Source organism: Protopterus annectens, chromosome 17.part0 (genome assembly GCF_019279795.1).
Source record: "Protopterus annectens isolate FY-2018-M chromosome 17.part0, PAN1.0, whole genome shotgun sequence".
In the NCBI taxonomy this organism is placed as follows: domain Eukaryota; kingdom Metazoa; phylum Chordata; order Ceratodontiformes; family Protopteridae; genus Protopterus; species Protopterus annectens.
Genome location: NC_056751.1, coordinates 654,098,754 through 654,126,134, shown reverse-complemented (window position 1 = coordinate 654,126,134; position 27,381 = coordinate 654,098,754).

Below are 27,381 nucleotides of genomic sequence, written 5' to 3'. Positions count from 1 at the left end.
TGAGAACTATGACTGGTATTGTTAGGCCACCCTTGTCTTTTATGTACTCCATATGTCACCCTATTGTTGTGTTGCTCATGCATACTTGCTCACTGAACTCTGACTTGTTCACATTCCAGTGTTTACACTGTCTACATGAGCCCTGCTGCACCTCAGTGTGCTCATCAGCATATGTTCTGGGCTCAAGCGTGTGATGCTCGACATGTAGAGTAGCTTGGAGTCTTGCAAATTTGAATACCAGTGCTATTTCTCACACAATGCAAGTTGTGTGTTTGCTTTAACACAACATATTCAAACTGTTAATGAATCCCCAGGACAGATTTTTTTCTAGCTGTTTGTATGATTGAATTTAGCTCTCTTAATGAAAATCTTTAACCATCATTTACTAAAGTATGCAAATTGACATTTACTCTCATTTCATAAACTTTTTTGGTGCACAAAGGAGCAATTGTCTGGTCAAATGGGCATAATCAATCTTTCCCTGAAGCTAGCGAAAGTCCTCTCAAAATGCAGTAACAGTAACAACACAATTACAACAGCAACCCTAATAAGATGCATGCAATAAACTTACAGCTGTGCTATGAGCCATTTTAATAGAGCAACATAGCTGCTTAATAAAAGCTATGCGGACTAAAAATAGGTCTGTACTTAAACAGTCTGCTTTAAATTACTGCCTCTGCTCTGATAATCCATCTTTCTCATCTAGCTCGATTTGCAAATGACCACATAATGCACAGGTGTTCATTACATCAAGTATTCCTTTAGACTAATATAGCTTTGATTTTGTCTGTGTGTGTGTGTGTGTGTGTGTGTGTGTGTGTGTGTGTGTGTGTGTGTGTGTGTGTGTGTGTGTGTGTCTGTGTGTGTGTGTGTGTGTGTGTGTGTGTATTTGCGCATGATGAAATATATTCACTTTAATATAATGCTTTGTCTTCATTAACATTTTTCTCATTTTAAAATGCATCATACTCATATGTTTTGCACGCAAAAACCCACTTAGAGATATTCAACAGTAATACACCAATTTTTAATGCACATTATAAAGGACATTATGCTGATGTTTTTATCCTCGCATTAATCTGCTTAAATGAGTATCCTGGCCCTTTGCAGATTATGCAATAAGGTGTTCAGATGTCAATGCAGAAAAGCTTCTGAGCTGCATACAAAAATAATCTGTTTGCAAATGGGCCTGGCTCAACAAAGTATATCATTATGTATTATGCAACTGTAATGGTTAAATGAAAAATGACAACTTTGATTGGCTAAGTGATGATTCTTCCTTGTGATAAAAATAAAGCATGACAACCAGGAAGAAATTCTATCAAAAGCTGTGGAAAGGCAGTACTGCACATTGCTGTGAGCTGTTACACCAAAAATCTAAGACCTGTCATTATAGTGACTGGTCTGATATCACTACATAGCAAACAGGAACAGAATAATGCATAAACCTGACGTAGCTAGTTATAGGCAGGGAATTGGCAAAGATATATGGAGAAATGTAAGAAAAACAAACCAGATCAATAAAATCTAAAACTGTTAAAACAACAGCAATCAAATAAAAATAAAAAAAAAGTTTCCCTTAATAACAACTCCCCTGGTAACTTACTGGGGAATTTGGTTTACTAAAAAAGGATTATAAATGGGCAATTATCTGCAATGAATGTTTTACACAGAGTGCAATCCCTTTCTACTTAATACCATCAACTCTGGTTTTACCATTACTTAAAGAAAATGAAAATATTTCCCCCACAGTTATCAGGTGTTCACTTTTTTAATTCTTTAGTATTATGGAAAGAGAAAAACAGTACTTTCAAAGCACTGTGCTTGAATTTTTGTTTTGTGCACATAAGTTTCAACTGAATCTATGACTATCTTAAAGAACCAAGTCTTCAAAAAAAATAAATAAACAGGAACATCTTGGAAAAAGAAAATGCATTTTAAAGACAACATGATGTAAGTAAATGATGATACATTACAAATATTACAACTCAAAAGTACTGAAAAATGGAATCCTGTGATCTCAGGAAGACCAGTCACGTAACACATGAATAATTATTGACAGCTGTGTGAAATATTGATTCAGCGAAGGCAGTGTATTATTTTCCTTAGGCACTGTAACCTCAGAGATGATTATTTAAGTCGTGATTGTAATTTCTGCCCCTACATATGCTTGTTTCTCTTTGCACAGGAATAAAACTTAAAATATATACTTTGGTAAGTTGATGGACCCATCTTTTCTGACAATTTCCCTCAGAGTATCTGAAATGGCAAAGCTGGTTTTAACAAGAGCAAAGTATATATAAAGTATATAACTGTATGCAAATTATGTACAGTGAATCTATTCAAAAGGGACTGTTGGAAACAAAACAGTAATGCAATTAAACTTCAACCAACACTAACAGAATACCTGTGCCAAGCTCTAAGAAAATTCAGAACAACAGTATGAAATAGAAAAGAGAAGTGATATGTAATAAACAACTGTATGGAAATTAGATCAGACAAAAAACAGATATTAAAAACATTTTTTTCTAAAAATAGAAGTATTAGCATAACAACAGGTCAGGAATTAACACCAGCAAGCAATGCCATGAAAGCTATAGTAAATGAAATAAGAAATTAAGAAATTAAGGCAAAGATTCTAGCAATCAAAGCTACTACTTTCAACAGAAGCTCTAACCCAGATAAGAAATTTGTCATTAATCACTAGTAAACATATACACATTCTTCAACATATTCATAATTTCATTAGTCTTAATATATATAAATTGAACCCTTACACTGCACATTTGCAAAAGATTAACCCCCACCGATATATGTAAATGTAAATATCCCCTTAGAAAACAGCATATCATCTATTTTACCTGTTAGATGCAACCATATAGAAGGAAAGCCTGAATCTTCTGTCCCAGAACAGCTAAAGGTGCTCTTTCCATGAATATTTCACTATATATGTAAACGGGTCTACTTTGAATAACCGAACCGCCACTTCACCGACACCCAGAAGATCGAGACGGAACGACCGAACAGGTAGGTGATCGAAAAGGCGATATTCCGACAGCCGAAAGACCGACAATGGCAACGTGTGAGCGCGATCCAGTAAGTGTGCGATAGTGACGGATTTAGGATTGGGGAGCGGACAGGTAAGTGTACGATAGTGAGGGATTTTAGGTTAGGGTGTGGGAAGGGTGAGTGTGCGGTAGTGTCGGACTTAGGGTTCCGGTAAGGTAAGTGTGTGATAGTGATGTAGTGTAGTGTAGGGAAGGGTTGAGTGTGTTAGGGTTAGTATGCGGGTGGAGTGAGTGTGCGATAGTGACGGGCTTAATGTTTTAGGGTGGGTTAAGTGAGTTAGGGTTAGGGTGCAGGTAGGGTAAGTGTGCAATAGTGACGGTGTTGAGGTTTAGGGGTGGGTTAAGTGAGTTAGGGTTAGGGTGCGGGTTGGGTAAGTGTGCGGTAGTGTCGGACGTTAGGGTTAGGGTTTAGGTTAAGGTTAGTGGATATGTTATTGCGTGCAATGTGTAGTTTACGTTTTTTGTGTCGTTGTAATGGTGTTCAGTTTTTTGAGTTGTTGGTGTTTGTCGGTGTTGTGTGTTTTCGGTTGTTTGGGGTCGGTAAATTGTGTGTCGGTGAATCAGAAGTTCGGTTATTCAAAGTAGACCCATGTAAACTACCTATTGCATTTTGGCAAGAACAAGGCACTGTGTGCTTGTGTTTCAGTAGTTGGTCCAGAGCATTATGGCTGTGCATTGTAGTTCCTGTGCTACAAGGCACTGTGTGCTTGTGTTTCAGTAGTTGGTACAGAGAATTATGGCTGTGCATTGTAGTTCCTGTGGTACAGGGTTTGATTCTCTCTCTCTTCATTTACTTAATCTATGATGGTAAGCAAGCTCCTTACCCAACCATTGCTTCTAGGCTGCCTCTCCAGAAAGGATTATGTGTGTCCAGTGAGCATCCCTTGTGGAAATCAAATGTGTGTTGTCATTGTACACATAAGCCATCCCAAATTCTCTCCCCATCACAGTAACATAGACCTAGCATACAACAATATTTTCTTCACCACAACTCTGGTAACAAAGAAAGTCCACACTTGTTATTCATGTTTAAGGTATTTTCTAATGTACTTATTTATTTTTAATGTTATCATCCTTTGGTGACTGGCTCAGTCCCACTAGATTAGTAGTGTCTTTTTTAGGGGAGACCCAAGGTGGTATTTAAACTACCTGTTTCTTATAAATCTTCTTCACCAAATTTTCTGCTTTCCTGATTTCCTTTCAATTAAATGTTTGAGTCAGTGCCACCTTAGCTGCATCTCGTAGACCTAAATTAAATATGCCCATACAAGTTTCAGATAAACTGACCACATCAAAGTAGTACCAACTTGGTGCATCATTTGTTCTCCCTCTGTGCTTACTCACTATACCAATATGGACAGCAACCTTATTCCTCTTAATAGCCAATCCGATATGCCCAGTAGCTGCCACACTTTCAGCCTGTTAACACATGATTCTCATTTAACATTTCAGGCAAGATAATATTGTGGCATGAGTCATACAGTGGTATAAGTTTCATAAGCTTAAGTGATCATTGTTTAGGGTTCAAAGACCATCAAGAAATGTCAAGTGGCGTCCCCCAGAGCTCAGTCCTAGGACTCCTCCTGTTCAGTATATACATCTCAGAGTTACAGGCAAGCATAGGAGGACTATGGCTGACCACGTTCGCAGATGACTGCAAACTAGGGGCCATAATTGATTCTCCAGCTGATACAGACACCCTCCAGAAGTGTCTCACTGAGACGGATACCTGGTGTCAAAATCATGGCCTCAAGCTAAATGCCAAAAAGTGCATAGTCATCCCCTTTGGAAAAAATAAAGTACCCGCGAACTACCACATAGGTGGTAGTCCCCTAAAAACAGAAAATGTAATAAGGGATCTAGGGACCCAAGTAGATAGTAATCTCTCCTTTGATAATCATATTGCCAAGGTGGTTAGAAAATCCTTCTATAAGGCCCACCTAATCACAAAAGGGTTCACATCTAGAATAAAAGAGGTTATTGTGCCTCTCTACTCATCACTCATTAGACCCATCATAGAATACAATGCCCCATTTGGGATGTACATTACAAGACACCTGCAACAGCTGGAAAGACCACAAAAGTACCTCACCAAGAGGATTACTGGCTTCAAACAAATGCCCTATGCAGCCCGACTCAAGAAACTCCAGCTGTATTCGGTTGCATACCACTTATTCAGACATGTCCAACCCAGAATTGATGGACATGCTCCACCTAAAAAAAAAACAAATCCTGGAGACCCACACACTCTAGCGATATAAACCTCACCACAATGATAAATAGGACATGCTGGAGGGACATATTCCTGTCCCTGAGACTCCCCATGCTTTGGAACAGGATTCCAATATACATCAGGCAGAGCTCCTCACTAATAATCTTCAAGAGAAACCTTGACAGGTGGATGGGAAATAGAAAATTTACCCCGGGGATCACTGCAGTTGCTCTGCTGGATAGTGACACAGGGAACTAATGGCTCTGCTGGACAGAGGCACAGTGAACTAATCTAAGGGGGTGGAGAAAGCCAACACATTCTGGCTAGGCTTATAAATGCCATTGGGCAGATCGCCTAGTACTTACCTATGAACCTATGAACCTAAGAAACACAGTTCCCACCAGATGAGGGTCATAAACCTTCTCTTTAAACCATTGATCTAAATTGTGTTTAAAGTTTCCAGAGTTTTATTTTTTTTTTTAATTTCAGAAGGAAGTTTGTTCCAGACAACCAGTACGTTTACTGCTTTTAAACATTTGTCTCTTTGCAGTTGTACATTTCTTGTACTAAATTTAAAGCTTCCATTATAAAGATTGAGGTATTTAGGTTAAATGCAGTAATTTTGTTAGAAAGTCAATACTTCAACCATGACTTAATTGTATGATAACTCCCACCTAAAATGTGTGTTAACTGCTTAAGAATGCCCATTATCATCGCTATCAACCCCCTTTCTCAAAGTTTTGTCTATGGGGCAGGAGTGTCATGTCAATGGTCACTGCCTCTTTCAGTTTAGTGTCACTCTTCTACCTTCTGTCAAGCCTGATTGTCACAGCTTTTTTTTTTCTCACACAATCCATCTGTCTCAACTGAACATGCTGGTTTCTTCGTGCCTTCTTCATGACTGCCTTCAATTTCTTTACCACTTAAAAACTCCCAAGCTTCACTGATGCAAAAGTGGTGAAACCAGAAGTAATTTAAAAAGGAAAAAACAAAATGCATAAATGTTGATTTCAGTTCGTAGCCATAGCACAATGAAGCAGAACAGCCTGCTCAGAAAGTTGAGTAGTGCTTCTCCAGTTTAGTACTATTCATAGCAATGCATAAAATGTATGGCCACAGATTACATTAAAATGCAGGTGGCATGACTGTGAATTGCCCAGCTGAACAACCTCCCAAACTGCGCATGTAGATACCACAGGTAACTATAGCACAATACACAGCCATGCACATCTCCGACCCACAGATTTGCACAGATAAACATGGAGACACGCAGACCTGTAAAAGCAGTTAAAACACACACACACACACACACACACACACACACACACACACACACACACACACACACACACACATACACGCACACACACAACAGTGCACTGTTTACCTGTATTGTGTTACACTGTCCAGCTTTTCTTTCTAAAATGCATATTTCCATGCAATTAAACTACTCATACTATTACACATTCTGTATACTTTTCTGAATGGATCTTCAGTAGGACAAAATCTGTAATCTCTGTAATATGCAAACATCCTTGTACAGTAGTGATTTCAAAAGCTTATCTACTCAGTAGAACTGAGATGACATATTCTGCAATGAGTAATCTATGAATCAGGAATCCCTTGTCTAGTATAGAAGGCCACTTTGTGGATTTTGTACAGTGTAAATTTTCTATGAATTCCAGGGGTTATGCATGATTTCAGTAAAGCAAAAATCTTTATAAGTTTTTAAGAATTTTCTGCACTTAAAATTTGCACCCCCCTACAAATTCTTTTAGTAAATATTTTTTTTCTAAAATACATCACTTTTCCACTAAAATTATAAACTAAACTCTTTCAAGTTTCTCAATAATACAAATAAAAAAAAAAGAAAAACAGACGTGCACCTTAGTTTTACAAGCAATACACTGCACATCATTTAGCAATAACATTGCACAGATATGCTGTATTACAACTTATACCTTCACTTTAGTGACCTTGAGAAAAAAAATAATTTTATACCACAGACTTGTGCTGCATGGTATAGCCATAAAAAGAAACAACTAATCTGATTTTATTGATCTTTGAGATATGTTATTACAAGGAATAAAAAAAACTGTGCAAACATTTTCAATGCTCATCCCTAAAGGCTAATTATAAGAAAGAAATAATGTTCTCTACATGGTTGCAAAGATGTAACAACTTTTTGAAATTCATTTTTTAGTCTTACTTCCAGAGAACATAAAAGCCTGTCCTCATCCTTTTGACTCATACATTTCTCCACTGGCTAAAGAAACTCATGTTGTCAGATGATTGGTCTACTACCAGTGAACTAAAACTGGTCTTGTAACTCAGTCTCAGATTACCACTGCTTGAGGAATGCATGCAGTCAAATGGCAACCCTTTGAACTACAATGTACAAAAAGGAGTGAGTAGAACATAGCAAATTAAAGAAGGAGGTCTCAACGAGAAAATAAAGTACTACCTACTACATGGCACTTAAGGGAAGGAGAACATACTTGTTGAGGGAGTGAATATGTATAGGGAATAACAAGCTTATTTTGCCATTATATCTCTCAATCTATAAGATTTTTGCAGAATGTCCAGATTTTTGCCATGTATTTTTGGTCTGTTCCCTATAAAAAAAATGTGTTTTTTTTTTTTCTGGCTAAATCACTGAGGACTGAAGTCATTAAATAATGACATATACAGGGCTGCCACCTTTTCAAATGCCCAAAGTGGGACAATTGTGGTGCAAACATCAGATTTTGCAGACCAAAACATACCTATGTCCAGTAGAAGGGACAGAACTTCACTTTTTTTGCCTAGATAAAAGCTTATTCTTGTAGCATTTTAGTTGCTTATTCTGTTTCTTATAACAGGCAGCCACAGTGGTGCAGCGATTAGCATTGCTGCCTCATAGCAAGAGGTTTTCCGGTTCGAATCTCGGCTGGGGTGCCTTCTGTGCAGAGTATGCATGTGGTCGCGTGGGTTTCCTCTGGGTTCTCTGGTTTCCTCCCACATCCCAAAGACATGCTGTATGTGGTTTGGACACTCTAAATTGGCCCTAGGTGTGAGTGTGTGCATGTGTGTGCCTTCTGTGGAAGTTTGGGCACCGGGCTGGCAACTCAACACTATAAAACTCTGCTGCCAATCCTTAGCAGACAGGTGATCTGCTGTGGCAACCCCTAACTGGGAAAACTATAAAACTCCACTGCCAATCATGAGCGGACAGGTGATCCGCTGTGGCGACCCCTAACTGGGAAAAAGTCAGAAGAAGAAGATTCTGTTTCTTATAACATTTAGGTGTTTCAGATACAGAATAACTGTTTTATTCAACTATTACATACAACATAGGAAATAAGTTTGCCCTAATATCTCAGGATTTTTGCCATTTTTACAATTTTTTTTGCAGGACACAACTGCCCAAAGAGGGACTGTCCCTCGTAAAGTGGGACAGGTGGTAACCCTAGACATATAATTGAGTTTCAGCCTTCATATTCTTAAAAAAATGCATGTAGACACACATCCTGTTATTTGAGCACATTTCTAAGTGTATAAGAGTAGTGTGTCCCTATTTTTGGGCCTTTGTCCCCCCAATTATTTTATGCTTTGTCCAGATTTCTTTCGATAAGAGGTTGAGAGGTATGTCCTCTATACATGTTCATTCCATGAAGCCTTAGGAAAGTGGAGATAGTTGTTAGCTGTGCAGTTTTAGTTCATTTCTGCATAAAATATGTGTCTGTCCCAGTGAGTATTACACTCCATAACTAATGACAACTCACATCTATGTTGTAGACTGCCTAATCATCAGCATCTCACATGTTACTGCAAAAGCTATCATTTTGGTAACTGCATAAACACAGGACAACAATAACTACCTCACAACATTGTTAAAGCCATGTCTGACTCAGCTCTGTTAGAAATGCTACATCTAAAGAAATCCCAATCCCTCCACACCACACACTCCAGAGACCTCAACCTCAATATCAAAATCAACAGAACATGCTGGAGGGACAGGATCATAACCCAGAGACTGCCCATGCTATGGAATAGACTTCCCATACAAGTCTAGCAGAGCACCTCACTGGCCACCTTCAAGAGAAATCTTGATGAGTGGATGGGAAATAGAAAATTCATCCCAGGGATAACTCCAGTGGCTCTACTCAACAGAGGCACTGGGAACTAAGGTCGGGTGGCATGATGCCAGGGTAATCCTATGGGCTAGGTTTGTAAAGGCTCCAGGGTCATTAGCCTAGTACACACCTATGAACCTATGAACCTATAAAAGGTGTGATTTGTAGTCTTACCTGTCCCTGTTGTATAACACCCCCAATTTTGCTTTATATATTTTTTCTGTTTATTGTAAAACTTTATGGTGTTCTGGTAAAGTGTTTTCAGCCATTACATAATGACAGACTTTGAGTTACAGATTTTGTACTCTACAGAAATTTTAATGACTTTCAAAGTATATTTGAACAATTATAAAATCTGTCCATGATCGTGGCCCTTTATTGCCTTTTAGTATATGTTTTTGGTCCCAATCCATGATTTATGAGGTAGACAGCTATGGTATTAATGCATGACTACAATAAGTGCACTTGATGCAGAGCTACTTCTCAGTGTTAGATGGAGATGTCTGCTACATAAAGTATATTCATTGAATGTTAACCAGGATGTTATCAATAAGAAACAACCTGGAACATTGATTTGTTAAGGTACAATGGCAGAAACATTCCACATAATGCAGTATATTTAAGAATTACAGTGACCTCTGCTCTCAACTTCCTCTACAGAGACACATGCAGGACATACAACACTACTGTGCAGTATCTGACACACATTATGCTGTGGTTCAGTGCTGTTGGCACAGGAGAGGAAAATTCCTTGTTGCTTCTTCGATTGATCTGGCTTAGGATACCACCACCTACATTTGTTGTAGATGCAGTGGGTTGAGAGAGAATGCAGAGTCATGGTTTGTACACTTCTCTGGCTTTAGGAAGCTCGAAATATTTTGATGCCAAGTGCCATCCACCAGTCTGCTGTCCTGTCACCCTCAACTTTAAGCTGAATAAAAAAAAAAAAACCCTCTTGCATACTTTTAAGCTGTAGGACACTGATTGCTCTAGTTATAACAAGCAGCTGCTACAGTTTATGTGACACGTGAAGAGCTTTAGTTCTGACTGCAAATGCAGGACAAGCATTTATTTCTGAATGTCAGTAATGCACTGAAGGCTAATTGGCACCTGCTGATCACACCCCCTAACACTTTCCTCCTGGGGCGGCTGCCCGCTTTGCCCTAGCCTAGATATGCAACTGTAATAAATCATATTCCATAGTACAGCACACTTTCAGAGACCAGTTCCTTAGCAAGTTTGTCCTGTGGGAAACGTAGGCTGCAGGCTATCATTCTTAGTCTGTGGACACACTGAGAGAATATACCTCAGTGGTCAGTAAGGGAACTTCACCTGCTGGTGTTAGAGTCAGGCCAAGGTGAATGTCATCCTCATGCAGTTCATAATTTTTATTTATCATATAATATCTTCTGTTGTAGCTCTATGTCTACTGTTTAATAATGTCAGTGTGTACAGGCTGTAGATGATCCTATAGTTCACTCCCCTTCATCTACCATGGGTGAAAACACTTGACAGAAATCTCATTTTTTTCCCAGAGTAAGACTGCCTGCAAAAATTTTGCTGCTTTGCTAGCACATCCCATTCCACTCCTTACAGGCTGGGTTCACTAATATAGAACACATCTCTAGGGTCACATTCAAGGCTCCACCCCTTTTTCCCATGGAAACAAGTTAAGATACAAAAAGTCAAAACAGCCTACATGCTTGCATTAAAGTATGAGTGTATGGTATAAGTGGAATTAATAAGTTCCACATAACACTATAACACTACAAATGGAAGATGTTACTGCTATGTGTTTTACAGAATTTGTTTTAAAATACTATATTTTTACCATTGCATGAATGAAGTAATGCATGATGAAGATGTACGTTATGTTAGGATTTAAGCATTCCTGTTATGTTTTTGATTAGCACCCACCTGATATTGGCAAATCCTTACATGTTATTTCTCTTACCTGCTGGACCTTGCCAAATAACTGTATTATTGAGATCCAGTTGGCATGTTCATTCTGAAGGTATGGTGGCCAGGCATCCTTGGACTAGGTTAAAGTCCTACTCCATAGTCATTTCTTCCTCAGAATGCACATCAACTTCTCATTGCCCAGCAAGAGTTGAGTGGCAAGGAGTGGGAAAGACTGTTGGTCCTGAGGGGCAGCCTATTTTCTCACTCTGGTAACAGTCCTCTCCCCACCTCACTGGTTCCACTGAGCCCCCACCTCACTGGTTCCACTGAGCCCCCACCTCATTGGTTCCACTGAGCTCCATCATTGCCATCACCCCAAGGGGAAGCATGTCTTTTGTTGTGAACCCAAGTGGCCTACTTTCCTCTAAGATAGGCAAACTCGCTGTGTCCTCTCATTCCCATCCTCCAAGGCCAGTTTCGATAGGCATCTGAGCTGTTATTCAAACTCAGGTCATCTGATGTGTGGTCAAGTCTTTCTATACCATGTAGCTGACTCATGAGTAAAGCCAAGCCTTGTACCATGTACGTCTGTTATGTTACCATACAGTTAGGCAAGCATTTACAGTTAAACCTGATATCTTTAATCTTAATTTGTAATGCAGTCTTTGTCAGTGTACGTAAATCATTACTTTCCAAATTAATTACTAAAATATTATAAATCCTGTCCTTTGAATGTCTAAACTACACATGCAGTAAAAGTATGTCCTACACATGGATTCAGATTCATTAACAGCAAAGTGCAGCTATCATGTATGCGGTGTGGTGTGCCGTTCACACATCAGCCTTCTATTTTGTATTCATTAAATGTAGTGTAGGGCCACCAAATAAAGGTAAGTGGCAGAATCTGCTAATAAAAGCATTGGTAGCTGAACTGCAAGCTAATTAACCAATCCAACATGGCAGAACTTGAAGCTATAAAGTGATTTGGTACACACAGTGTAGCCATTTGCCCTGAAATCTAAAGCTCTTTGGATTGCAGCGATGATTACACTTAAAAAAAGCATATTAGCATTTGCTGTTATGATTAAAAGTTGTATGTGCTTAATGAAAGTTCCTGCTGCAATTGCCAGACATCTGCCAAAATGAAGAATGTTTTTCTATATCCTTTTTGACTTAGCATGGACTGCATGACACAAAATATTGTACAGCAAAACCAGGTAGACAGGAAAACAGTATCATAAATATGCAACCTCTTCCACCCTCATCTGAGGCCCAAGGTTAGTGAAGAACCTGTTTAAAAAAAGCTAACTGCTTAACTCCATTTGCAAGTAGTTATATGACCTTAAGATAAGACATCTGTCATGTGTACTGTAGTGTCAGAAATACTGTATGACTGGTCTGTAATATCCACCTATGGACTGAACAATAATGTGCATCAAGCATTTTACTTTATACACATATATGGAACCATAACTACACATATGTAAAGACACTGTCATCATCACTGGCACAGGGTGGTGGGGAGGACAGAATAAATGAGGGCAAGCCTAACACCAAAGATGTAAGTGTGAATTATTTCAATGTATTACCTACCTGAAAGTTCTGCAGTATAACCACTGGTGTCATCCTCCATGTCAAAACTAACACCAACGTACAAAATAAGTAAAAAAAAATGAAATCCCATATTAGTACACACAAGTAAATACAGCCCCCCCAAAAAGTAAAGAAAATGCAAAGCAACTGTACAAGTCATGTAAAGAGGACAACAACTGTGTAACTGAGTGGTATATTGCAGCATTAACTAAAGCAGTGTACACTTTTCCAGTATAAATGGGAAAAAGTGGTCTTCATGTCAACTTGTGTTGAGGATGGCCAGTTAATATCACAGGCTTAACATACTTGTGGGCTGCACATGTCAAACCCCTCACCTTTCTAAAATGTAATACAGCATTCTTCTGCAATAATTTGCCAGATGGGCATACAAAATGTTCTATAATGTCATAATACATTCTTCACAAACTTTTATGATGTAATAAATAACTTATATATATATATATATATATATATATATATATATATGTGTGTGTGTGTGTGTGTGTGTGTGTGTGTGTGTGTGTGTGTGTGTGTGTGTGTGTGTATTCCTATGCCACCAGCAAGGAACAAACAATGCATGCACTAAGATATGGCTTTATTGAGAAATGCAATTGATCACTAATATAGAAATATAGCATTTTGTAAAAAAAACAGCAACATACCTTTGCATCAAGTTAGTTGTGGTACTGGAAAATGTTTTGCAAGCATTTATCAGCATGCATATCTCTGAATAAACCCTACCACAATACACATTTCCTTCCCTACATCATTACCTCGATATAGTCAGATTCAGCCCTGTGAATATGCAAATGTAGTGTGAACTCATTTGCATTCATGAATTCCAAAATCTGCACTAAGTGCAGGAAATGTAAACATGGTATAAGGACCTATACAATTGCATGCACACACCCTACCTTTGCAGATATGAGTGCCAAGAAGTGTTACCTGCTAAGTGCTTGTAAGTGTGTATGATAATTCTTGACTGTAGCAACAATCAGGTTGTTTCAGGGAGAAGATATTGACAAGACACTTTGTGACTATCATTGACTGACTTAGGACAGGAACATTCAGATCATTGACATGAATTGTTTATGATAACAGTGTATGCCTCTCAATACAATTGTGTCTGCAAACCTAAGGAATTAAATTACTTACTGAAACATATATCAGCTGCAAGGCAAAGCACATAGCAGTCTTATTAGAGAAGCATTGATCTTTAAATGATGTTGACAAAAATAAAGAAAACCAAAGAGGTGCACTGTTCAACTGTTTTATTTTATATTGTACTAGGAAAAACTATCTGTCCTGTTGCCAGTATGACAATCATTCACACTTCTAACTGCAAATTACACAGGGCAAAGGTCACAATTTCTTTCTGTTGCAACTGTAATGTCAATTAACACTACGTCACATATTGAGTATTAATAACATCTTTTTTGTCTTTATAGTATAATGTATGTGGCACTCAGTGATATGAATCTGAGCTGTCTCTTGTGAATTCCCTGGTGTTCTGGGGTTCTAATACAAACATATTTGTATTTGTGTAACCATAATGATGTTTAAGGAGCATATGCTCATGTTGAAACAAAACCAAGTTAAGGAAATTTCAAAACTATACATTTTAACAAACTGTTTCATAATGTTTCCTCTCTTCTCTTTCAGTAGGCTTTCTTTTCTTTTCCTTTCCTTAATTGTGCACAATTTCACATTGTGCACTTTGACCTAGCAGTAGTTTTCAACAGTGAACTACAGTTCACTATCTAAGGAAAAACATGACATTTTTAATTTAGGCTGCTGTTTGACAGCAGTGAATGAAAGTAAGCACTCTAGATAGTACTTAGTGAAGAAAATGCCCATCTCAGGGAACTTTCTCTGAGGCATAATGTGTAAATGCAGTGATCTTGGAGAACAAAACAGCTGATGTGTTTGAATCCAGTGAAGTAATAATTTTAAAGTGGGGATCTGAATACATATTTACATACATTTTGTGATATCATCGTGCTGCTGTTTGAAAATCAAATCCCAATATTGCTAACATTATGTGAGCAGTTGTATGTACCCTTTAACAGTGTTTGACAGTACCTACAATCCTGTAAATGTGTGTCAGAAATTAAATTTCAGATATGACAAGGAGAATTACCCATAAAAGGTAGTTTTTATGTATTTTAAAGCCCATCTTAACAATGTTGTAGCTTATTTCACATTTGTGGCAAGTCTGTGATCTAATGCCAGATGAGAGTCTCATTTATTTATTTATTACACTGCCACTGGTAACTTTCTACATAGTCTGATGCCTTAGTTTGTGGTAGGATTGCAGTTGTGGCAGTATTGTGAATTCTGCACCAAGATTTGTGTGTCAATACTTTTTTAACTGTATTTACCTGATTAAAGTTGTATTTCAGTAGTCTGGTGTCTTAATCTGTGGTAGGTTTGCAGTAATGGCAGTTTTGTGCATTCTGCACCAGGATTTGTGACCATACTTTTTATAGGTGAATATACCTGCTTAAAGTGACATTACAGTGCACTTCTGTTTATCTTCCTAGTGTTTCCCCCATTCTTTGAGTCTGCCCCATCCCTCACAGAGGCATTAGGCTAAATGTTTCTGAAATTCTAACCACAGAACTTGAGCTCCAGTACTGACATTATTTGATAGGATCCCTCTACAGGAAGCCTGCTATATTTGACACAAAGCTACATCCTCCCAGGGTTTTTTGTTAAAGACTCTGAGAAGTATGAGATACAAGATTTTCATCAACATGGAAGAAAAAAGCCGTTTATTTAAATTCTGCTTAAATATTTTAAATTGTCCTTATAGTGCTCTGTATGTTGATACATTTTTTGAACTTCTGTGCTTTTTGTCCATTTATCTGTTTGCATTTTTTTCACTTTGTTCTGGGACCTTAGTCTTGTAGCTTCATCTGTAGTTGTTTGAAGATTGTGTATAACTGTGAGATTTTAACTTGTTTATAATTTATACTTCACATCTATTCCCTTTTGTAGAATTACATGTAAAAGGTATTTTTTCTCTATGTTTTAAACCCAGTCTGGAAAATTTTGTAGAGTCTCTCATAGCTGTGGCAGGAATATGATCTACTGCCAGATTTGAGCCTCATTTACTCTTTTATTACACTAAAAGCCAAGGTTCATCAGAGCACACAACAAGAGCTGTTTTGTTAGTATAAAATACAAAGGACTTCTACTTCCAGAAAAGTAAAGCTCAAACAACATATATTTCCACATTAATGCCATTTTATTATACATTTTCATCAGAATAACTTCTTCAGATGCAACACTGGAAAACCATGCAACCCCCCCCCCCCCACCCATGTATACCATTTTCACTGAATATCATTAAATAATTAATCAATAAAACCATTTTAAAATTTAAGGCTTCAAGCCCAAAACACTTTGATACTTAAAAAATACTAAAAACAGCATCAATACTATCTTACTAATGAATGTACATTTAGAAAATATATAAAAATATATATGACATTATTCATAAAAAATTGTATACATTCAATATATAAAAAAGTATTGTAATCCACAAAATGAAGCAGCTTTTCAGGCAAAACAATAAAGCCCTGAGCAGGGCAAGCTTAGAAATTTGTGAAAAAAACCCAGCTTGCCCTGCTCAGGGCTTTATTGTTTTGCCTGAAAAGCTGCTTCATTTTGTGGATTACAAGTTTTATTTGGAAGCTGCTGTGAATATAAAAAAGTATATATAAAAACTCAGTTTAATACCTACTAAGACATGTCCTAAATTCTAAATAAGATTAAAACAGTCTTAAATGTTCTGATAAAACGCTAACACAACTATTATATAAATAACCTTTTAAAATCTTTTGTTAATCAAAAAACTAAATATTATGATGATTTAATAGGATATACCATTAAAGCTCAACATAAATGGTGTAAAATAATGTAAACTTATGGAAACCTTAAATACGATTCTAAAATTCCTTCATTACAATCTCACAACCTTTAACTTTAAAACTGGTGCCAGGGAAACATTCTCATTAAGTCCCGGTGATCTATTAGCCTCCAAAATAATTCGGGTTTAATACACCTCAAAAAGTGCCAATAGTCTCTTAGGACATAGATGTGTAAGAAGTGTCCAGCCATTTATGTTGGGAAAACTGAGAGAATGTTAAAGAGAAGGATATATGAACACACCAGAGACATACGCAACAAGCATCTGAACAATGCTCTTTACAACCATATGATTTATTGTCCCACAGCCACATTCTCATTTTTTTTGCTCGAAGAGATCCCCCAAGATGTTAGGGGTGGCCTGTGGGAGGCCAGGATAGAATACCAAGAGGTATACTGGCAGGCTATTTTGGAGGCTAATAGATCACCGGGACTTAATGAGAATGTTTCCCTGGCACCAGTTTTAAAGTTAAAGGTTGTGAGATTGTAATGAAGGAATTTTAGAGTCGTATTTAAGGCTTCTATAAGTTTACATTATTTTATACCATTTATGTTGAGTTTTAATGGTATGTCCTATTAAATCATCATGATATTTAGTTTTCTGATTAACAAAAGATTTTAAAGGTTATTTATATAATGGTAGTGTTAGTGTTTTATCAGAACATTTAAGACTGTTTTAATCTAATTTAGAATTTAGGACATGTCTTAGTAGGTATTATACTGAGTATTTTACGTATACTTTTTTATATGTATTGAATGTATATAAGTTTTTATAAATAATTTTATATATATATATCTTTTATATATTTTATAAGTGTACATTCATTAGTCAGATAGTATCAATGCTGGTTTTAGTATTTTTTTTTAATATCAAAGTGTTTTGGGCTTGTAGCCTTAAATTTTAAAATGGTTTTATTTATTAATTATTTAACAATATTCAGTGAAAATGGTATACATAGGGGGGTTTCATGTTTTACCAGTATTGCATCTGAAGAAGTTATTCTGATAAAAACGTATAATAAAAGTGGCGTTAATGTGGAAATAGATGTTTGTGGTTCACTTTTCTGAAAGTAGAAGTCCTTGGTACTTTGTGCTAACAAAACAGCTCCTCTTGTGTGCTCTGACAAAACTTAGCTTTTATTGGATTTATTTGTTTGCTTAGACTAAGGTTTTCCCCTTATTTTTCTCAATTATTACACTGTTACTAGTAAATTACTGCATAGTGTGGTGCCTTAGTCTTGGGAGTAGGATTGTAGCAGTGGCAGCATTTTGAATTCTTCTCCAAGATTTGTGCTTCAGTACTTTTTATAGCTGTATATAGCTGCTTAAAGTTGCATTACAGAGGGTTCTATTTACCCTCTACTGTTTTTTCCCTGTTCTTTGAGTCTGTCCCACCACTCACCGAGTTAAATGTTTCTGAAATTCTAACCATAGGAGCTAAGCTCCAGTTTGAAAAATTTTCCCCAACCTCCTATCCTTTTCTACTTTTGGTTTTAAAAGGTTGTGCCTCTTATGATAATCTGACTTCCAAAGCTCCTCCCTTCCCTCTTTCTTTGTCATTGTCTGTTGTGCAACATATCCAAGTACCTTCTCACCCATTGTTTCCCATATATCCGTAATACTAAGTGCCCACACAGCAAAGCAGGATTGCACTTCAGTAAACCTCCCTTAATACAAGTGTCCTCCTGCTCATTATCTCTGAGTTCCCATCTGCTTGGCTTCCTTGCCACACTTTCAGAGGTTCCTGAGTTAATCCTGCTCCATCCTTGGCAGATAAGAGATTCGTTTTATTGTTTTACACTCCAGTCAACCATTTAGAGTGTTAATGCTTTATTTTTGCTTTAATTATTGAGTTTACCTTTAGATCATTCTAAAGGTCCCCAGTACTTGAAATTGCCTTGTCAAGGTAATTTAAATTTTGTTATAGCATTACAGTCACAAGCAGTCTTTGTTGATGTTATTATATCAAAAGGTTAGCAGTGCCCTCTACTGACACAAGCACCCATAAATTAAATTTTATCTATAAAGCTTCCATTAGAACTGAAACCTGTAACTTAGTGTGGATAAAAGAAAGCCATAGTGTGTTAACAAACCTAGAGTATCTAATTTGTCCATTAAACAGCACTACTATCATATCATAGCACAATTTAACTTAGTGTACTGCCATCTCCAGAGACCACCCAAGGAGACCTCTGTATAACCCAGTCCGTGATCTATAGCAGCCTATCTAAATACAGGTCTGGACAACATGGATATGCAATTTCCATATGTTTCTGTATCCAGCTTAATAGATACAAGCATCCTGAGACATTGTAGCAATTGTCTCATGTTCACATACATCCATTTAATCCTTAAAAAAAAGACAGTATGTGAAATATGAGCATACAAAATTTCACTTGGGGCAAAATTCTCACATTCAGACAAGACTGTCAACACCACACATACATAATATTCACCACACATATTGTTCACTTATCGTATAGTGCAACTTATGCTGAGGCACTAAAAAGAAATCTTCCCAAACCTCAAAGCCCTCCTAAACCTATAAATGGCAATGCCTGTTACCAGCAACCACTAAAGTACTATCCAAAAGCAACACCAAATACCACACATACTGTATGCCTGCACCCAGTTGTGCCTCAAGAGCAAAGGTCATAAGGCAAACCAACACATTACCCAGAACTCTTGCCATGGGGGACATCATTGTACAACACACAGATGCCCCACTTACCAGATTGAAGAAGGAGAAGATAATGGTTAGTTTCTTAACTGGATCCAGGATCCACCAAGTTAGACACACACACACAAGTCATTACACCACAGGTACCAGTATGATTTTGTCAAAGTCCTTGTGATCATTAACAATCTGAGACATACTTCATTGGACTATATGAAGACAGACATTTTTAATGTCTCTGAATATGTGTCTCAGGCAGCATTTTAAGTTCACCATGGATGATGCCACAGTATATACAAAAAATGATCGACTTCAGTAATTGGCTTAGTTTCTGGTGTCTTTCCACATGGATTCAGTGTTTGCCAACATGATTAACAGACCACACTGCTTTGCAAAGGATGGTCTGCACCTGTCTCCTTTAGCCTTCAGAATATTGGCTAAAACTTTATCCACTCCTTAGAGCCTTTTTCAGGCAATTCCAAAGAGACAAACCTACTGACATAGCAAATAAAACCCAAAGGAACCTAAAGGTATTTCTGCTTGATGCTAGGATCTTCAACAAGAAGCTCCACACCCTATAAGCTATCGTAACTCTGGAGAACAGAGACATCTGTGCCATTACTGAGACATGGTTTAAATCCACAGAAAGTAATCTGGCAGTGCAAGACTTCAGTGCCTTCCACACATTTAGACAATCAGCTGTACAGACAGGGACAAAAGGTGGAGGGGTCTCATTCTATATTAGCAAAAAGCTTAACTCTACATTGGTTAAGCAGGATGATACCCTGGAATTTATCCACATGCAAATCACCATATAAAAAGCACCATGTCATATCCCGGCAAGCTATAATCATCCTTTATATCCCTAGAATCTCACAGCTGGTACCTAAAACTACTGAAGACACTCAACATTAAACCAAATACACTATTCATGGGAGACATTAACTACCCTTCTATAGACTGGAAAATATACACTGCCTCATACTCACAGGCACAATGATGCCTGAACTTTATTAACACAAATAACTTTGCCCAGATAGTGCACACACCCACCAGAGGTTCAAGCATACTGGACCTGGTACCCACAAATATGGGAGAGCACTGTAACTGCCCCAGTGTAACATCCTCACTAGTAAGGTTCAACCACAGAACCATCCCCTTCGATATAAAAAAAAAAAAAAAAAACAACTTGGTGACCCCAGCAAATTCTATAACAGTTAGGAACTATGCCAAAGCAAACCTTGTCCTATTAAGTGATAGTTTATCAAAATTCAATGCCCCTCCCAACCCTGAGTTCACAACAACCTGTGCAAAAGTGTTCAGAGATATCTTGCGCAGCCATGTAAATGGCTGTATAGAAGTTGCTGTACTTACTGAAAGTAAGCCCAAAGCAAACTCTAAAATCAAACTACATTGGTGGAATTCTTACCTTAACATGGCATATAAAAAAGGGAGAAAATCTGGCTAAAATCAGAACGATCAACTCCCATAATGATAGGAGCTCTATAGTTAAAGTAAATAAGAAACTAAGAGGACTAATTAAGTCCAACAAAGTCAATTTTAAGGTCAAGATAGCTTCACAGGCTAAAGACAATCACATGGCCTTCTACAGCTATTTCCAAAACCTCAAAGGCATAACACAACAATATGCCAAACTGGTAGTCAATGGCACCACCTTCACTGAGGAAAGTGACAGACACATTCAGCTCAAACTTCATCCACATTCCCCCTACCCCCCTCCATGAAATACTTACTACCATAAGACCCCCAAACAGTTAATAGGGAGCAGGTACTGGCAGTGCTTGCTAATGCCAAAAACCCAGCCTCAATGGACCTTGACAATATCACAGGATGCCTCCTAAATAGCTGGAGCTATGACCTATGAGAACCACATGTTACTTTTCAACTATTGCCTCAAAACAGGCTTTGTACCCCAATAATGGAGGATGGCAATGGTTATCCTACTTCTCATGGGTAGACCATCAGATGACCATGGAAACTATAGACCTATTAGTCTTACTAGTCTGATATGCAAAATCATAGAACTAGTTATCATAGAATTGATCAACAAAGACATAGACCACCTTCAGACACTTCTTTTAGAAGGTCATCAAGGCAATGGATAAGGGAAAATGATGCACAGCACCTACCTGGATCTGGCTAAGGCATTCATTATAATACCCCACTTGAATATAGCTGACCAACTCACATAACTGGGCATAAATCCCCACATGACTAGCTAGACTGCCATCTTAATCACAGACAGGCTCCAGGAAGTCAGGATTGGTGATACCAGCTCCACTAAGAGACTGATCGCCAGTGAAGAAGGATCACTAGTGGGTACTTCAGTGATCCATGCTGTAACTGATCCTATTTGGCACCTACTTCTTGGAGATAAAGACTAATTTCAAGGGACTTTGGCTGACCAAGTTTGCAGATGATTGTAAATTTTGAGTTACCATAGATTCTCTCATGACACAAACATCTGACAAGAGGTTCTAGAACAGAAAAATGACTAGTGCCTAAGCCACGGACTAAAACTCAATGTCAAGAAATGTATTACAGGGCCTTTAGGGAAAACTGCCATCCAGGTTAATTACTCCATTGATAAGACACCCCTAAGAATAGCCCTCCAGAAAAAAAATCAGTCAGGGACCTGGGAACATATGTAGACAGTAATCTGGCCTTTGACCAACATGTGACCAAGGTAGCAAAAACAATCATTCAAGTTATAAGTAAGGACATAGTATCCAGATCCAAGGTAGTTATAGTGCCACTTTATTTTGCCCTTATCAGACCCATCATTGAGTATAATACCCTCTTTGGCATGTACCTGACCATACACATGCAACAGTTTGAACATCCACCCAAAGTTGGATTTGAATCCCCTACCTGTCTATTGACACAATCTATGCAACATAAATATTAGCTGCAACTGCCATAGGAGAACTGTAAGTTGTAAGGGCACATTATGCAATTTTGACATGCTGATCTTATCAGTGGGATAGAGAGGACATTTGTGGTAAAAGTGGCATCCTTTCCTGTGTTAAAGTCTTCTGCTGCTTAGAAGTTGATACATAGCATATTTTCAAGAAGCTATACATAACTGACATTAAATTCATACTCACAAGTTCCCTACTGTGAGATATGAACCTTCTACCACTCTAGTAGTATAAGCTAGAAAACACACTTACTGGCTGAAAGTGCCACAGGGTTAGTCTGCCTCTTAAGGGGATAGAGTGCTCTTTTGACAGGATGACTTCCTTACAATTTGTAGATAAGAAGTGTTTGTTAAAAGTGGGATAAACTGCAGAGGGAGCTGTGTCTAAATTAAAGTATTTTCCTGAGTGGAAGTGAACACAGCACATGTGTTGTTGAAGATTCAATTCCAGGACACTAGAAAGAAATACACTCCCAAGTTTACCACTGTTAAATTCAAAACACTTACCTAATCAGTTAAACCATCTAGAGAACACAGTATTAAGTGCAAGTGACACAGTAGAAGTCTGACTCTTATAGGGAGAGAGTGCACTTTTGACAGGATGATCTCATCACTGTGTTGCAGAGAAGATGCTTGTGGCAAAACTTGGATAAGGAGATGGCAAAATGTTTGTCTAGCTTAAATTTTTCCTCTGACTGCAAGCTGATACAGCATGTCTGTTCAGGAAGGTATATATGCCTGATATTGCAGCGACACACAAGTTCTCTACACCGTGAAATTAAACTGTTATCTACCTGAATACATAATCAAGGGAGCAGAGTATTAGTCACAAGTGCTATAGTAGAAATCTAACTCTTAAGGGGAGAGAGTGTACTTTTGACAGGGTGACCTCATCAGTGTGATACAGAAAAGATGATTGTAGTAAATTGGGATAAAATGCAGATGGAACCCTGTACAAAGTTAAATGCATTCTCCTCAGTGGAAGTGGATACAGCACATTTGACATTGATGTGTTACTTACCTGTCACTTTACCTCCCCCTAATCACACGTACAAGTTCCCCATGGAGAGAATTGGACACCCTACCTATCTAACTACAGAACCTACAGAACACCACAACAGAAGTCTGAATTTAACAATGTGAAAAAGCATTAGAGAAAAATTAAATTAAAATAAAATAAAAATAACAGAGAGAAAAAAGCTACAAGGAAAACTTAATAACAGCATAGGGTATACCCAGCAATGACCAGAGGAGGAAGTTCATTGCAGTGACACATTCATCCTTCCCACATCTTAGGTTCATAGTTATATACTAGGTTAACAACCACTAAGGCCTTTATAATACTTGCCATGGAATCTAACCAAATTGTGTCCCTACATACCTCTCAACCTCTTAGCACAAGAAATTGGGACAACATCAAAAATAATTGAGGACAAAGGCTCAAAAATAGGGACAATTTTTAAATATTGCTCTTATAAACTTCACAAGTTGATAGAATAATAACTTTTGCATTAGCATGCATTTTCTGAGGGGTATGAAGTCTGAATCTTAGTTGTGCATCATTATTTGGTGACTTCAGTCCTCAAGGATTTACCTGAAAACCACAAATTTCATGAAGAACAGACCAAAACATGGGGCAAAGGTCTGGACATTCTGTGAAAATCTAGACAGTTGTGAGGTATGTGTCCCTATGTATCAAGGGTATTTTTAGGAAAGGGTATGGTAGTTGAGAAGTTTCTAGAGGTTATGTGGGGGATGATGTTAGTTTGGGCATTACTGTAACCACTGAGTTTCCAAAACTGTTTATTGCTTGAGTGTAATACAAATCTATATGATAATCCTCTACCAGGGAAAACATACCTCCTAAGTGGAATTTTACACAAAGGGTGTTGTCACAGTCACAGTTGTACATGACAGTACTAGACTCTGGCAATGTGTACAATTGCAGTGGGGAACCTCCCCCAGCACTTTTATCTTATACAAATTGCAACATAATTATAAGATGTAATGATTTGCAAACATACCTACATGCATACATACAGATATTTCAAGCATAGGCATTAATGCCCACCTATATTCAATACAACAGATACATGTATATAAGAAAAACAACAAAAAATAGCCAGTAAAATATAAAAGAATTTAATTATTCACAAACTCTAGCACCTCGACTACACACACACAGACTTCAAGGAGAAGAAAATGAATCATATAACATTTTATAGCACTGCAAACAAATAATACATTCAATTAACCAATTAAATAGTTAATTTATTAAATTAAAAGTCTCCAGTTACACTCAGCATTCAGACTTGAGGGTATTAAAGTGACATATTTTACAATAAAATTGATTCTTTATATAACAATTTCTGTTTAATCCCTACATGACTGACTTATCTGGAACAAACCATTTCCAAGACAATACTTTCTAGACCCTCCGGTTCACAATCATGGTGCAATTTAATCTGCCATTAGATGTTTAATTTTCTTCTTCTTCAAGACTGTGTGTAGCTGAGGTGCTAGACTTTGTGAGTTATTATATTCTTTTGGATTTTACTGGCATTTTTGTTTTAATTGTTTTTTCCTGTTATGGACATCTAGCTTGCCAATATACCAAAACAGTTATTCCCATAATAAGTGGCCAGGCTGTTCTTAAAAATATCTAAATGAGTGCTTGCCTTAATAGAATTTGGTAATCTAGTGTATGAATCAGCTGCTCTCTCAGAGAACCAATTAGTACACTTCTTATTCCTATAGAATCATCTACATAGGTTGTCTGATGATTCTCTAGTACTTTTTGATAACCCAAACAATCACAGAGGTAGTTGTCTCTAAATGCCCTACATACCTAAATATGGTCTCCTCTAAAATATTTATGAGACACTGTACAAGTTCAGATATTTTAGTCGTTCACAGTAACTTAAATTATCACATCAATGGATGGTCTTAGTATATTTCTACTGTACTCTTTCCAGTTTACTGGTGCTTGTTTTATTATATGATTTCCATATTGCTGTTCCATTCTCAAGTGTGGGTCTAATATAGCTCACAAACAATGACTTCATCATTTCTGATTTCCTAGACTTTATTCATCTTTTCAAACAACCTATAGCTCTGTAACTACCATTAACCAATTGGTTGATATAATTAGGGGAAAAAAAGCAAAGCTAGATCGATCCATATGTCCAGGTCCTTAAATGAATCTACAATTTCACTCACTGTGTGCTGTACTCACCTTTCAGTTTAGGTCTCCCAAGTCTCACATGCTTATTTTTTAATTATTTTCATGTAAAACAATAGTAATCGACTTAAAATAACTGTTTAGCACTTCTAAAATTATTCTAGTAATTGTTCATTCCCCCAAAATGGGTGATTTGACAAATTGTATTTCATTCTCTCACTTACCCCTTGCCAGTTCTAGCAAATATCTGGGTAACAGATTGACTCCTCGTGGGCTATTTTATGCCTAACCAAATTCCCTCAAAGGTGAGAATCAAACCCTGTACTTTGTCCTTATGAGACAGGCACTTTAACCATTATACCAACCCCCAACTTATAATTGCTAGGCTATCAGTCTACAGATTATTGCAAGTCTAGTCAGTAACAAGAGGTCAGAATCAAGCTATGTACTTTGTATCTGTTAGGTAAAGACCTTAACCATTATGCCAACCACACCCCTTACATGTTCATCTTCACCTTATAATTTCCCTGCTCCAGAGCCCAGTCAAATGCAACCCAGGTTGTCCTGCCAGAATCTGTCTACGTTTTCACATCCATGCTAGAAGACCACTCCCTTTTGCTAAAAAGAAATGTAATTATACTGCACCAAAAGCTTGTCCCAGATTTTCAAGTTCTGCTCCATCACATTAAAATCATTATATACTGATGTTTTTTTTCTACACTTTCTTCAAAATATTACTCACACTGATAACTCTTGATGGAATAATCTAGCTTAAGTATAATGAAAGCAAATAGCTCAAAGCCAACTAACCCCATAATGATGCTACCTTACTTTTTGGCAGCAAATCATGGCCAATCACTTCCCTCAGTTCCTGAACTATTACAAATGACAAACTGCTCTATTCCTCCTGATTATATTACTATATACCCCAAATCTGGAGAACAAAGACCACCAGCTATCATATAACTCAGCAGAACCATAATGCCTTCATACAAACTCTGAAAACCCATTCTTCCTGATTCACTTACTCATATTATCAAAAAAGTCTTCTCACGCAGCATCTCCTATGACAATCACTTATTGTCCTATCATCTAGAACCCAACACTTTACAATGCACCTATTTGTGACCCTCAATACCCTATCAAAGGGTCTCATTCTTAAATGTTGAGTTACCTACCGATAAAGCTATAATCAGATAAATCCAATTAGGGAAATCTTCAAATGAATTACAAAAAAAAACTTAAAAAAAGTGTTTTATCTCTTTCTATGTATGGCCTTTACTTCACACACTGACATTACTTGTATATACTAATTCCACATTTATACAACCACAGAGAAAAGACAAAATACAAAAAATGCCATGGGTCACTGCTGCTGCTATAATAAAAGCAATAGGAGCTCTGGTTCTCTTTTTGACGCTGCAGTTCCTTCTATCTCCATTAGCATACAGTTTAACTCTGAGCAGCAAGTCATTCTACCAACTTTGTTACTGGGTCACCCATGAAAAGGGACACGTATGTCAAGTTGGATTACCCAATTAACAAATTCATAAAAGTTAAAAATAAATAAATAAATAAATAATAATACTCATAATAATAATAAATCAATAAGTTGGAGCGCATGCAAATCTGATCAGTGAGTTGCAAAGCTGCCTGCTTTATACACACGATGGTGAGGAAACCATTGCATATTACCCCTCCCTACAATTTTAAACTACTATGTTTTCCTACATGCTGTGCACACTTGAACTGTAGTTTA